The 16,318-nt window shown below is 45.6% G+C and overlaps 1 pseudogene; it reads right to left on the reverse strand.

The window, feature by feature from the left end:
• Positions 1-1,004: 1,004 nt before the first annotated feature.
• Positions 1,005-1,656, reverse strand: LOC119338794 (annotated as a pseudogene).
• Positions 1,657-16,318: the final 14,662 nt, after the last annotated feature.

The raw sequence follows: 16,318 nt of genomic DNA on the forward strand, positions 1-16,318 counted from the left end.
TGCTAATTAATAGTATTGCATGCAATGAACTAACCACTGCTTGTCATGTTTGATAGTCTCACGTCATTAAAAGCATGCACACCCTCATCTCTTATTGGTTGATATGTCAAAAACAAGAAACGAGGTAGAAGTTAATGCACCGCGCCTATGTGTTTTGGGATTATTTGGTTTTCATAAGATGACTTAGAGCATTACTAGTAGAACCCTCAAACCCTCAAACCCTTATAGCAGTTTTAAGGGTTGAGAAGTGCCAGTTTTTGACACTTTTAAGGGTTGAAAAACAGGGGCAAAGACTAGAACCCTCAAACCCAACCCTTAAACTGCTTTAAGGGTTGGATTTGATGGTTCTAGTCTTTGCCTCAACCCCAACCTTTAAAACTGTCATTTCATATATCACACATTTCATCACATTTCATCATATGACATATCACAAATTCCATCACATTTGACATAAAACAATAATCATTCTAGTTATTATTACAACAGCGAATAAAACAATAATCATTCAAATTATTACAACAATGTTTGAGCAAATTACACTAATTGTTCGAATCAAATAGGACATAGAAAAGTAAAACAAAGATACATCATGGGCCAACGCGCCGCTCATCCAACTGCCAGTGGTGCTCTACTAGATCATCCAAATAACAATTATTGATGCATGGTTTAATAGTTTACATCACAAAATCATCATCTTCCCCCTCTAAATTTTGAAGATTTTCAGATATCAAAACAGGAGGTATTATTTCAGGATAATTCAGAGTTGATCAGACAATACTTTCAGGGGATTTGATTTCGATATACTACTGGAAAGAAACATGGCATGACATACAGTATATTTGGAGGGATTTGATTCAGACATGGAAGCATGACACCAGGTTCCATTCAAGCATTTCAACGAACACACAACATACTGCATCTTCGAGATCACACCACAATTGCCTACAGCCACCGATCTAACAAACCAAGAACAGGGATTGCAAATGGAAATGAGCACCTATCCATCAGTGCTTCGACCTCGGCGAGGTCCTCCTTGCCGCCCGCGCCTCAGCAGCCTTCCTCTTCGGTGAGGTCCTGGCCACTGTCCCAGCCACCGGCGCCACCGCCTTCCTCTTCAGCGACTTCTTCGCCGGTGCCTCAGCGGCCGGAGCAGGAGCCACAGTGGCAGCGGCCTTCTTCTTCAGTGGCGCCTTGGCCGGAACCACAATAGAGGGCTTCTTCTTCCCGCTGCCCCTAGCTGTGTGGTGGTGATGCGGTCGAACTCGTCGGAGAGCTTCCTGACGCGCTTCCTCTTGGCAGCGGCGGCGATGGTGACAAGCAGTACCCCCTCGCCCTCTGACTCGCCAGACTCGAAGTCCTCATCATCATCAATGACCTCACCCCGCAGCGCTTTCTCCTGGGCCGCGACCTCCGCCTCGTGCTCCGAATCATCATCGTCGGAGCCTAGCGCGTCGTCGAGGCAGGGGCAGGCCTATGCCCCGCGGCGCGGACCTTGGCCTTGGCGGACTTGGCGGAGACCCTGGCGTCGCGGCGAAGCTTGACAAGGTTGCCCTCGATGCGGCCTTGCAGGCGGAGGCGCTTGGCGCCGAGCCCGCCCATGGACCAGTGCGCGTCGCGGGCCCAGCAGAGGAGCGCGGCGGCGGCCGAGGCCTCCATGGCCGGCGCGGGAGGAGGCGGCGGGAGGAGCCAGGGAGGCGGGGATGAAATTTCCCTCCCGCGCGAGAGGAAAGACGAGTGTGGGTTGGGGGGGGGGGTTCCTGCCAACCCTCACTTCTACAGGTTGGGAAAGAGATTGAGGGTTGGACCTCTAAAATTGTTTACGGGTTTGAGGGTTTAGAGGTTCTAGTCTACGGCTTTTTTTCTGCAAAAACTGTAAAAAAAGCAGTTATTTTTAAGGGTTTGAGGGTTTGAGGGCTCTATTAGACTTGCTCTTACACACCTAGACGGAGGGAGTACATGAGATGTATAATGTGAAAATTATATCATTGGAAACTCCTTTCACATACGAAATTGACTGTATGCTTTGTGTAAGTTGCATGTCATATATTATTACTCTAACATTTGGTCAAAGTTAGCCTCGAAAAACGCATTAGACCCTGTATGCTTTGTGTAAGTTGCATGTCATATATTATTACTCTAACATTTGTGTAAGTTGCATGTCATATACTATTACTCAAACATTTGGTCAAAGTAGTATAGTGGAAGTGGATCCTCTGACGTAGGTATCCCTGCCTTACCCTCCCTTTTGGTCACTTACTGGTGGACCCCATGCTTGCTAGGCCCTGCATGTCAGTTACTCAATGGGTTCGGCCACGTCAGGGATCCTCATCCGTAGTATACTCCCTCTGTTTTTATTTACTGCGCATAAAGCGGAGGGAGTGGTGGTATAATAAATGACGCGGGCGGGGGAGGGGGAGGGACGTCGGTTTGCTCTCAACTGCGACCCCACAAGCGAGCTAAAATGCAAGACGAAGCGCGTTCCATTCGGTGAGCGACGTGGAGGGTCCAGCGTGCCGGGCTACAACGCGAACGTGACAAGAGCGATGTACAGTCAAAACCGATTGACCGGTCATCACCGAAACCACTATTCACACCAGAACCTTCGCTGCTCAGCCTATGCCAGCCACTGCCCTAAAACAACACCAAATCTCCAGCCCATTCCCCCACCTTTCGATCTCCTAGCCTTCATCAAGCGTCCCCTAGTTCGCCGGAAAGCCATGGTGCGCCGCAAGATCACTTACTACTAGATGCTGATGCTGGAGCGCCGCGTAGAAATCACGGCGGCGGTCGGCGCCATAGACCTCCGTTCCCAAGATCGCTTTGCGGCGGGCCAATCCCCGAGTTCTCTGGAGCCAAGGTACGAGGAGGAGGAAGCCGATCCAATGTTCACTGCGGAGGTCGCGGCGCAGAAGGCCCCCGATGGGTATGAGACGATGGACGTCGACTTCGTGCCGGCGTCCGAGTCCCCCATGGTGCAGGCGGACCAGTGGTTCAACATGGCGATACTAAAGGAGGACCAGGAGGCAGAGGCTCAACTCGACGCGGAGCATGCACATGCCGCTGCCATCGAGGCTCTCCTGCAGGCGAAACCGGATGTCGTGGATGTGAACCGGGCGGCGGAGGCTCAACTTGAGGCGGAGCGCGCGTATGTCGCTGCCATCAAGGCCCTCCTGCAGGCCGAACCAGACGTCCTGGACATAAACTGGGCGGCAGAGGCTCGACTCGACGCAGAGTGCGCGGATGCCGCTCTCATCGAGGCCCTCCTTCAGGCGGAACCGGAAGTCCTGGACTTGAACCGGGCAGCGGAGGCTCGACTCGATGCGGAGCGCATGGATGCCGCTGCCATCGAGGCCCTCTTGCTGGCGGAACCGGACATCCTCGACTTGAACCGGGCTGTGCTCTCGTCCGTGCAGAGCGCCCGCACGCTCCGCTTGAACGAGTAGCTAGAGGCCGAGGACAACCACGGTGCAGAGACAGACGTCGGCAGCGACGGCTGGTTCGCGCCGGCAGCCAAAGACGAAGAAGCCGTCTCTTACCGTGAGCAGTGATAGTTTTTCTTTATGGATCTTTTGCTGTGTTAAAACATACTACTTCCTCCGTCTAGGTGTGTAAGTCATCTTACAAAAATCAAATAATCCCAAAACACTTAGGCACGATGCATTAAATTCTACCTCGTTTCTTATTTTTTGACATATCAACCAATAAGAGATGTGGGGTGTGCATACTTTTAATGACTTGAGCCTATCAAACACAACATGCAGTGGTTAGTTTGTTGCATGCAATGCTATTAATTAGCAAATGAACATTAAGTTTTCTCGTTTTCTCCTCCTCCTTGGTCACGGTGCACAACCTAAGATGACTTACTCACCTGGACGGAGGGAGTATTTGTTATGCAAGTCGCCTGACTTGGGTCAGTCTACTATTTCAGGCGGTTGGATGAATATCCTACATCTCCTAACCCTTCTTTCCTTATTCCTCACCTCTTCTTCTTCCCCAACAGACCACCGCATGGGCCGTACAGATACTCCCCAACATGCGGTTGGATAAACATACTCTATGAACGAAAATTATGTGTCAGCGATAGGATGGCTGAGTTTGGTTTGTTCACATGCGACAGCATGTGTCAGTGAGGGTGTGTTCCCTTGGTTGGGTTTGCGGCGTGCAGGAGCGACGGTGTGAGGGTGCGGTGCGACTGCGGCGTGCAGGAGCGACCGTGTGAGGGTGCGGTGCAACCGCGACAGCCGTGCGCAAGTGTACCTCCTTCTCATTTTGAAAACTTTAGGCAAGCTTGGCAAAAATGTGTGGCGAAGTTTGGCAATGCAAGGCCTCGACCCAAACAGGATAAGTACGTACGTACTAGGAGTACTAGTGTTAAAAAAGAAAGGCGGGGTTTTCCTTCGATACAAATCCTCGTTTCACGTGTCAATTAATGCGTATTTTTTTCTCGAAAGACCAAAGAGCTAACCATCTCACTCCTCATCACTTGATTAATGCAGCGCCATGCAAACGAACCTTCTCACTTCCGCATGCCTGTAGGGGATATTAATGTCCTTGGTAGCTAACCCCATCAATTTTGCCTCGATTAGTGTTAGTGGCCCTTTGCAAATTGTAATTTTGATATACTGGCCTTGTGTACAAAAAAATGGATGTAGTAACTATATTTGAATTCCTTGCCCATTGCGGTGACGTCGACGATTTTTTTTTTGGCTTGGCGAAGTGCGTTCGACGGAGAACACCATTGAGGGAGACCATGGTAAGTCATTCGCAAGTGCCGCCTGCAAGCCGAGACAACCTCCTTATTTGCATCCAGGAAGTCCTTTACTAGTACTACTACTAGGAGTACTAGTGCGGTGAGATGGTTTCTCGAAGAAGACGATGGAGAAGCGGAGTTAGCGAAGAGTGAAATGATGGTTGCTTCGTCCGTGCTTTGTGATTTGACGCCTCACTGCTTTGTGATTTGTGATAGAAGGGACAGGGGAGTAGACTCTATGCTCTATAATGTACTACATGCGTCCAAGCATGGGAGAAAGAGGAGAGACATTGCATTTTTCTATTCCTTCAATCAATCAATCAGGGAGCTTCGGTTCCATCTTTTTGGCTTTGGCAACACCATCCATAATGGTTTCCATGATGCCAAAAGCTATTTTCACATTTGGCTACACATTGTGGATGCCCTTAACCGTACCACTTGGTTTTGCTCCTGTGTGCTATCTATACAAATCTCAATTATATTGATCTAAAAAATTATAGAATCAAAGATTAGTAAAAAGGAGGTGATTGTGCCACGCGGATGGCGGGGGAGGTTTCTTATTTTCGGAGGACGTTGTCCTGGCGGTTTGCTAACATGCGGTCCCACGTGTCAGTGCTTTACATTGCTGATCCGCGTCAAACACGAGGCAGAACAACGGCAGAAGCAACACGTGGTTAAGTTGAAGAAGATGAGGGAGAAGCGGATTCGGCAACGAGTGAAATGATGGTTGCTTCGTCCCTCTAACTTCTTTTTTTTAGCATTATTACTTTGTCCCTCCAACTTAACTACGGGAAAGGTGCAGCTTTGTGATTTGACGCCTCATTGCTCATTACTACGTCGGCGCCATGACTGGGGTGCTTCACCCCGGCTGCTCTGCACTGTATTCCGGTATGGCATGTGGACCCGGTAGCTTGATGTCCCACATGTCAGCGAAAGGGACTAGAAGATTTATGAAAGTGTGTGCTCCACTCCTACGATGGAGGAGTAGACGACACGACGGCCCAGTGAACTGTCACTTGTACTGTATAGTACTATAGTTTTGCTGTTTCGCACGATCCATCGATACAAACCCGATTAAACAGGAAAGGGCGGCATTTTTCCCGCGTGGTAGATGATACTGGCCATACATTTCAAAGGAAATTTAATGTATGCAAACTGAATAATTATAAGTAACAATATGATATCTAGTAAAACTAAAAACACATATGATTTATTGTGTTAGAGTGTAGTAGTAGTGCTGTATTGCATAGTTGTTAGATGTAACATGCGAGAACGTGTAGAGATGTAGTTTTGGAGGGCCTACAGAGAGAAAAGTGTAATACGGTCATCGAACTTCAGAATAAGCTGATTACAGTCACTATATACGTTTTGCGGTGATTACCCGGTCACTTCCTCACAGTTCAGCATCCGATTGCACTCTGTTGACCAACCAAATAGTCTGCATGGCGCCATGTTGACTAGCTAAATTAACCACGTTCCTTGTGGGTCCCACCTGTCAGTTTGCATAGGGAAAAGGTCAGATAAACACAAATTTACGCAGGCGCGACAAGGCTCCAACCCATGTGCGGGAATCACCTGGTTGTGTATGTGTCTATGAGGGCCTGATGTGTGCGCATGCACGTGTAGGTTGAGCACTTGAGCGTGAGAGTGTGTGTTGGTCGTGTGGTGTACTGGTGTGTGCATGCATGCATGCGTGTGTGTGTGTGAGTGTTGCGTGCGTGCGTGGCTGCGTATGTGCGTGTGAGTGTTGCGTGCATGCGTGGGTGCATGTGGTTGTGTGAGTGTTGCGTGGATGGAGTTCGTGTGCATGCGTGCGTGTGTGTATAATCACCACACCAGCTCCTGTGTGTTAAAACAGACGGCTCAGCTTACCAATACAAGGCCACCTTGTCCGCTATGCCCGCGGTCATGACTTCGAACCACCGTCAAAATATTTTTTTGTCGTTTGTTTTCATTCTTACTAGCAAGATGCTCGTGCGTTGCACATAACATCAAGATGCATTTGTATGACTTGTTTATCTTGTGGGAGAAAAGGATGAACGAGGGAAGGCCTTATTTGCAAATGTGGAGAGGTGTGTGAGTACCTTTTTGCAAAATTCCATAGTTTCTTTCCTATCCGTCAGATATAAATCGGACGGCCTATATTGCAGAATGGCAGGCACACCATCATCACAAACTCTGTTTTTTATAAGAGTGTATTTTATATTTTATGTATTTTATAATAGTGTAGATGTAGAGTAGATACAATTCGACAGGTGGGCACGATGGTAGTGAGATAATGTGATGCAACACTAGAGGTGCCACATGGAACGTTTAAATGGTCAACTAGTCATGTCTTGAGCAAATACAAAGTTGTACGGTGAGCCCGTGACTGTATAATAACCACTAAACTTAAACGGTGACTATAATGAGTGGATTATGACAATGTATGTATCATGCTTTCGCTTCAAATACAATGATCGTCATTGCATATATCGCGAGAGAAATATGAAACACGCGTGAATTTTCTGGGGGCTTACTTTTAGAGGACCTGGAGATAGTTTTGTGTGCATACGTGAAAGGGGGGTACAAGGGGGGGTATGTGATGGAGAGAGAGATGCTCTTCGTTTCTCTTTATTATGACTAACTTTGTATATAGTATAAAAATATACAAATTCACAGTGCGGAATAAATATCATTGTGGGCACCATGCAATGCAAATTAGCGTTCATACTCCTCCATATAAGTTTGTAATGTTGTATATATGTAGAAACTCTAAAATAATTTTTTGGCCACACTTTATTCAAAAGGAATGTTGTATGCGAAATAAACGTGAAGAGAGGGCTTTTTAGATCAATGGGGTACGTGATGTAACATGTATGAATGTGTAGTTGATGCATTTGGCGGGGCCTAGAGAGGTATGTTTGTGTATTACGTATTCGAGAGAGGCATGGATAGAGGGGCCGACGGGGGGGGGCGTGGGAGAGATAGCACGAGAAATGAGAGTGGTCTAGAGAGAGAGAGACGAATATGATGTCACGACAAGAGATTCCATTCCCTTGAGTGTGTATATGCAAGGGGGAGGGAATAGAAGCACCAGGAGAAATTTTCTGTGTGTGTGGTGTTTGTGTTGGTATGTGTGGGTGTGAGAAGATGATGAGACGTGGGGGCAGAGGGTGTGTCACCGCGTGAGGTCCGGTGGGTCGAGGTGAGGCCCTTCGTTCGGTTCTGTCCTGCGCCACATTGGTCGGCCCATGACACATTTAGGAAGACCCATGGATGACTAGTCGTACAAGACAAAGATAGCAGAATTGTGAAGGACTATGTGTCCACTAACAAAGCCGGCTAGGATTTGTAACCCTAGGTTCTTGGACTAAGGTAACCCCTTTATCTCTGATATTACTATTCATCCAACCTAACTTTGAGGGGCATCCTACAGAATGCTCTGCTAGAATCATACTCGTCGATTAGGAAGAGAGGTGTGAGATAATGCGTGAGAGATAGGCGTAAAGATAATGTGCGTACATGAGACACGTAGGCAGGTCCATGTATATAGAAAGGGTCGATGAGGATTGTGCGTGTGTATGTTTGCGAGAGGAAGAGTGCTTGTGATAAAGGTGAGTGAAAACAGTTGTAAATGGTTACGAGAGGGAGGGAGGGTTATATCTATAGCATGTCTGCGAGAAAGAGACCTCGGGAGAGAGTGTGTGAGCATGGGTGAGAGACCACCGATGGAGAGTGAAACTATACATAAAAGACTGCTCTACACATTGATTAAAGATATAAATTGTATCCAAATATTAGGATGGGATCATGATATTTGCAATTCGTGTAAGGAGCGGTCATTGATCCATCAGACATCTAGATTCTATTGAATTTGAGCATGTCTATGTTATTATTCGACACAATTGATCCACATAGTTAGTATTTTGAACTCCAGACAATGCATCGCTTTAGCAATCGAATATAAACGTGAGTATAGTTCATGTTGTGTGTGTAAAGCACATTATACATATGAAAGTTACACAATGGACATTTATAAATAGCTACCTATGAACTAGCATACATTTGAATTCAACCTAAGGTGGTTTAAAAAATCGAATTCAACATGAAGTCCATTCAATTATTTGAATTTGATATCATGGCATTTGTAAACCATAGCTAAACTATGGGGGTACCAATCTTTGCTCTGATTTTGTACATAATAGCATATGTAGTCGTGTACAAAATAGATTCAAATTTAGCTCCTCCATTCCAAAATAATCATAGTTATAAGATTTTCAAGTGTCAAAATTTCAAAAGGAAGCGGATAATTTAATGAGGTTTTCAAACATACAAGGTCAAATATAACGTTGTCTATTTAGGTCAATCCTCATAGTTCAAGAGTACTCTAAACGTGAATGCTTGTGTTTCAAAATTTCGAACGAAGCGCCAAAAGGGCCTCTACTAGCCCGAAACCGCGTGAGACCAATGTTTGTTAGTACAAGGAAATTACTTTTCTAATAACTCTGACCTGTGAAACCTACCGGCCCGACGTCCAAAGGTCTAAACCGGGGTAGGTTTGTAGCTTCATCTAGATGCCATGCAACCGCCTCCGAAAAACATTCATACACAATGGCCGCCTAAGCACACATCGCGCGGCCGAAATCGCTCCCACTCACTATTTGGGACACCTGGGATTACCATCCTACCCCAGACCCGCAGTAGGTCCGAAATTTAAGAGGGGGGCAAAGTTTGTACTTTCCCCAAATTTCAAACAAGCGCGTCCCATCTTCTGTTCAAAAAAGCCAAAAACAAGCGCGTCCCAGACCGAAACATGGTTCCCCCCCCACCCGTCCGATTCCCCATTCGTACTCCGTGGGCGCCAAAACTACCTCTCCACCAACCGGGAAACCCCGGCGTCCTCCGTCCGCCATCTCATCCCACCCATCAACCACCGCCCTCCTCCACGCCGGAGCCGATACCCCGACGTCGTCATCCACCACAACCTCAACCGCAACGCCCTCCACGGCTAGTAGTTGAAGCCGAGGCCGAGCCGTCCGTACCCGAGCCAGTTTAACCATGCCATCCTGCGCCTCACCGCTGCCGCTCCAACTTCGCCACCCTCCACCGCACCGGAGCTGTTCCTGCTATGCCGTCCTTCGCCGCCTCGGATCTGCTTCCCCTCCGCCGACACACGGCCACGGCAACACAGTCAACAATTTGGCCATGGGTTCGTCCAAGCCTGCACCCTCCAGAACATAGGTTTCCCCGATAAAAAGAAGAAGATCAGCATGACATGTGGAGGTGACCACACCGGCAACCGAAGAAGGTATTCCTCTTCCCTTATTCGTGCAAATCTTACGTCTCTGCTTGCACGGTATTCATCCCACAGAAGACACTAGTTGACCGCTTCTTCCTGATACTAGATGTTCCTAGTAACTCGCGATGCACAAGGTTTCTCCTCATATACTATTTCAAATTAGCTAGAGGTCCGTCGCCCCCCTAAATTTCAATTTCTGGCCAGTTGATTCCCAATTAACGGAAGCATTCCCAGCGTAACAAGCGCTCGTATGACTATTACGCCGGGGAAGCGGCGCCTTGGTGTTTATCTTAGGGGCGTGTGCGGACTAGAGCTGCTGGCGCCCAATCTGGAGGTCGGCTGGGATTAAAGGGATGGCTTGGGGGCGCTGGCAAGCACGGCGGTGGTGTGAGGTCGATGGGAGGGCGGGGCGATGGAGGCACGGGTCTGGGCCGGTGGTCGCTGGCAATTCGATAAAGATTGTCAATAGTGACTGGCGGGAGGTAGACGAAGGCCATCTTCCCGTTCCTTATAGATCAGATGGTTCATTAAAAAATCGACTGACCTATTTATTTTCAGTCGACTGTTATCTTAGATATGACCACATGTGGTGGTGTGCTGGAGGAGTACCTGCATTTCTTGTGCTCATATATTACAAAATCATATGGAGTAGAATCTAATTTTATTTGCCATGCAATGTTGTAGAGCTATCATATGTCTCTTGTCATTTATTTTTCAGCCACCTACTATCTGCTACTTTTACAGTGCACTAGTTCTACACACACTTCATCCATACTCTCACTATTGTGTTTTTATGCAAGGGTATTTCAAAGTCTGCCGAAACGAAGCAAAAAAGAAAAGAGACAAGTCGTGCCAGCTTTCTACGCGGCTAGGCATGGCACGTTACAGCGCTTTAAAGGGTGTAGTGTCAGCAGATGGAGACGGTAAACGTTGCTCTGGAGTTGATGACCTTGCTCGCAATGAACCACCATCCTAGGTGCTTGCTTTAACTTCACGGTGTCATATGTGGTTGCATGTTCCATATGGTGTCTAGCTTGAATTCGAAAGGCCGAAGTCGGTCTTTATTAAGATAAGGAAAGATATTTTTTACATGAACCACCATCCCCTGAGCACTAGAAGAAAAATAGCTAGTCAGGGCACTGGCCGAGCCAGTGACAAGCCCAGCAAAGACAGGCATCACCTGGAAGCCAACTAAAAAGCCGCGATGGTGGCGAAGTAGCCCGCCTCCCACTAGGTTCTCAGGTCCTAGATGATCATGTTCACCACTCTAGCCGGATGTCTAGCTTGTATTGCTTCCAATTTGGTTAAATTGCATCTGCTTAGCTTACACATTATACCTTTGAATATGACATGCCTTTCTGTTTTTGGTACATACTAGTACATTTGTGTATTAACCATGTTCTTACATCAAACTAATGTTCTTGTGTATCCCTCATCAATCACTTATGACGAGGCAGCAGGCAAGGGGACTACTCCTCATTTAAAGAATGCAGCGTCAGCCTCCCGACATGATTCTCAAGAAACAGAAATGCTAGATGAAGATAGTGAACGTAGCTCTGTAGTTGATTACAGCATTTCCCCTACACTAGCTTCGTACGTGCTTGATCTAACTTGGTAGCGAGATATGTGGTTGCATGTTGCATATGGTGTCTAGATTGTAATTCTTCCAATTTGGTTAAACTGCATGTGCTAGTCTGCTTAGCTTATACTCCTGTAAATGTGACATTATACCTGTTAATGTGACATGCCTTCCTGTATTTAGTACATAGTACATCTGTCTATTAAGCATGTCCTTACATAAAACTATTGTTTTTTTGTATCCCGCATCAATCAATATGACGAGACACCTTTAGTATATGCAGTGCGATATTAGTTGCATCTTTCAGATGATTTATAGCATGCACTGCTTCTAATTTTTTGAAATTCCATTTATGATGGGATGATTTTAACTTGGCAGAGTCATATTAGTTGCATCTTTCATGTGGTGTCTAGCTTGCATTGCTTCTTATTTGCTGGAATGGTTTCTGCTTAGTTTACACAAACAGTTGTGAACATGCCATGTCGTCCTGTTTTTCGTACATATTCCATCCTAGTATCATGTGTTTGCCTTACATCAAAGTAGTGATTGTCAGTATCATGCATGAATGAGTTCTAAAGAGAGAATTTTATTGCTTTTTGTTGTCGGTTTTACTTGACAATTCAAAATCAATAAAGCGGAAGGATGTTAGCAAGGTAGATGATAAAGGTGCTCCTTCCAAACGGAGGGCCTCTACAGTTTCTACTCCTCCACACCCCCAAGATGATTTCCAAGACAACACATGCATAGACACTCAACAAAGCTGTGTTTATGATGAGCACGTCTCCCCTAGTGCAGCATCACTGGTGCTCCCTCTAACTTGGCACTGTTATATGTGGTTGCATGTTATGTGTGATGTCTAGCTTGTATTGCTTCTAATTTTGTTGAATTCCATCTGCTTACTTTACACATTATACTTGAATAAGACACGTGTTCTTGTTTCTAGAACATACAATATCTGTCTATCACACCATGTTCTTACATCAAATTACTACTGTTGTGTAACCTGCAACAATCACTTATCATAAGACGCGTTTGACTTCGGAGTGTGATATAGGTTACCTCTCACATTCTTTTCTAGCTTGTACTACTAATTTGTTGAAATGGCACTTATGACGAGACAGTTTTAACTTGGTAGAGTGATATTCGTTGCATCTTTCATATGGTGTCTAGCTTTCATTGCTTCTAATTTGTTGAAATGCCTTCTCCTTAGTTTACACATCATAAGCTGTGAATATGCAATGGCACTAATGACGAGAGACCTCTAACATGGTAGTGTGATGTTGTTTGCATCTTGCATATGATTTATTTCTTGTACTGCTTCACATTTGTTTAAACGACATTTATGCTGAGACACTGTTAACTTGGCAGAGCGATATTTGTAGCATCTTTCATATGGTGTCTACCTTCCATTGCATTGCTTCTAATTTGGTGAAATGTCTTCTTCTTAGTTTACACATCATAGTTCTGGTTATCTCTTCCGTCCTATTTTGCATACATATTACATCCTCCTATCATGTGGTTGTCTAACATCAAAGTTCAGTTCGTCTGCAACACGCATCAATTTGTTCTGAAGAACTAAATTGTTATTCGTTTTTCTTGTCGGCTTGACTTAACATGGCACAGAGAAAGAGGAAGAAACACAGAATGGCAGGGAATGAGAAGTAGATGAATCCTGCAGATTCTGCTGGTACTGATGGTGCAATAGAAGGTGAAAGTCCAGCGGAAAATTCTACAAACATGACATCCCATGCTACACGAGCTGCAAAAAAAGCCAAACAGAAACAAATAGCTACCACCAAACAAGCAGAGACAACCCTAGTTCTTGCAACACCTACCACAGTACTACCAGCTGCACGACATACTCGTGCGTCAACTAAGCTAGCAGCACGTTCCCAAGATCCCTTGCCACCTGACACTACTTCCCAAGCACTCTTGACACAAGACGAGTTGGTAATATCAATGAACCTTGTGAGCTTCAACAGCAAGAAGGTAATTGCTGGAGTCAAGTTACAGTTGCATGCTTCTTTATATGTAGTCTCACAGTTTGATGTACACTAACACTTCCTATGTTTGTTGTTGGACTAGCACCTAGGCGCAAGAGGAAACAAACATCAAGGATAATGCTCGATAGGTTAACTAAATCTAGAGGAGGAAGAATGGAGATCTGTTTTGAGGCAGGTTTAAAAAGGCCACGTGATGCTACAGAGTCAGCTAAGTTAGTATCAAAGGCAGCGGTTGCCGTTAGGTGTCATGTACGTATCCTCCCAACATGGATTAAGTACAAGAATGACAAAGACGAAACCCAGTTCAACACCTTCCTCGACCATTTATCTGTAAGTATGGTTATGTATGGAAACTAGTAATATCCTCTTGCTCTGTCCCATACTTTCTAGGTTGCTGATAATGAGACTCCCATAATTTTCAACAGATGAGGTTCAAGTTGGATAGCCAAGATGATGCAACCAGACAAGCTTGCACCCATGTTTTCAAGTCTGCTCTGCGACAGTATCGGTATAACTTGAGGAAAACTCACTTTGAAGGCAAGGCTAACATTGGACTTTCCCAAACATCTCCAGTGGAAAATATATCGGATGAAGACTGGAGGGGCCTTGTTAAACACTGGTCTGATCCGAAGTATCAGGTACATTATATATATGTGATCAGATCACATGTTGAAGTCCTATTGACGCATGTGCCACACAAACCTATCTTCTTGTAGGTGAACTATTCAAAGAACAAGGCCAACCGTATGAAAGTGAAATTCCAATAGACGACAGGATCTTGTAGCTATATTGCACACTGCGAAGCTCTTGTAATTAGGTGTTGTTTCACTCTTTTCACTGTACCATATTATCAGATCTGTATTGACTTGTTCGAAATGCAGAGGAAAGCCCACAAGGACCAAAAAGTACCTGAACCAAATGTTGTGGAAATCTTCAAGGACTGTCACACCAGCAAGAAGAAGGGCATGACTACACCAGTCAAACCCGCTGTTGTAAGTCTTTAATCCTCATGCCTTTTAACTACTACTTACTCTGACTTGTGCCTTGAACTGCATGGTTTGCAGCCAATGTCTATTACTCTTTTCAATTTTATACACAATTGTCTTAGCGTATCATTGCACCTTACAAGGTTTAAAAGGGAGGAGTGATGTTCCTTTGATCTTGACCCGTAATCTAGTTCCGTGCTGGACTTGCCCACACAATGTTACAATTGCCTCTTTGTCTGTTCTCAGTTGTTTTGTGATATGAATGATGTCATACTATGCTTACCGTATTATAAACTTCGTCTCTTTATCCTTAGCCCTCAATACAATGTGAAGAAATAGACAATACATTAGTGATGGTACATGGTCATATGTTTGGAACCTGGTTTTATTATGTACTTTGCAATAAAATAAACCTAATATTTTACATGGGTTCACCAGAATAAGTTCTGTATATAGACCAAAGCTATTTTGTTTGGTTTTGCTGCCTCCTTAATATCTTCTGTTCTGGTACTACTAATGTAAAACCTCAACTTTTCAGTGAGCTATGGAAAAATGGTGGAACCGCCACCTTCTGAAGGTGGCGAGGCAACTATAACCGCAATGTCAGCTCTTGCCGCAGTGGGTCAGTACCTGTCCACTAGTAGTGCCAAAAGCATGTTCCTGCGTAATACTCGGTTGGTTGTTAAGGCAATATCATCCAAACTGCCTCATGATCAAGATATGAAAGCTGAAAGCAATGTTGTATCTATGCTCCAGACACAAGTCCATTCCCTAACAGAGGCCCTTTGTGAAACAAGGAGAAACATTGCTCAATGTCGTCAAGATATGCATGGTTTTGAAACCAGACAATCAGACATTTGCTATGTTGTTCAGGAGCCTAGGGGAAATGAAGGCGAGGGTTATGGTGCTCCATCGAACAATACAGCATGAAAACATAACAGTCAGGTCAAATGAACCGAGCTTCTGAACTTCTGGGGGTGCATTTATCTGCTGGACTGTTAAGTTTTATGCCAACCTTCCTTTTGTTATATAGTTGTAGTTTGTTTTGGTGCGATACAAAATTTATTCTTAACATGCAACCACCGGCTGAAGAAAACAGCAAGCCATTTTTGTATAGTGTAGGGTGTTCCCTATATTTGCACTGGTGGCGATCTTTGATGCCGAGTGGATGTAATCTGTGCAATCACCTTAATAGCCTAGTGTTAGTTTCGGCCTTATTTATTTCCTAGTCTTCTTTTTCCCTGGTTTGCTAGTGGCCGCAACTACCCATGGGCCATATACGGGCCATAGGATCCATGGGTCTCCTACGGGCCATCGACAAATGGGCCTGTAATCGGTGGGCCTCGGGCCATCGATAAATGGGCCTATAATCGGTGGGCCTCGGGCCGTCGGATAAATGGGTCTACATGGGCCGTAATCAGGCGTAATTGGTATCGGCCCAGCACGGTAACGGGCCGTTAACAGGCCGTAGGACTGCAAAAGCATAATTCTATCACAGGCATAACGGGTCGTTAATGGGCCAGAATATAGGACGGGCTGGCCAGAAACGGGCCGACTCTTGCCATGGGCCGAATTTGGCCCATTAGGGTAACAGGCCAGTAACGGGCCGACTCTTGCCATGGGCCGAATTTGGCCCATTTGTGGAACATGCCAGTAATGGGCCGACTCTTGCCATGGGCCGAATTTGGCCCATTAGGGGAACAGGCCAGTAACAGGCCA

This window comes from Triticum dicoccoides, chromosome 7B, assembly GCF_002162155.2.
Source record: "Triticum dicoccoides isolate Atlit2015 ecotype Zavitan chromosome 7B, WEW_v2.0, whole genome shotgun sequence".
In the NCBI taxonomy this organism is placed as follows: Eukaryota; Viridiplantae; Streptophyta; class Magnoliopsida; order Poales; family Poaceae; genus Triticum; species Triticum dicoccoides.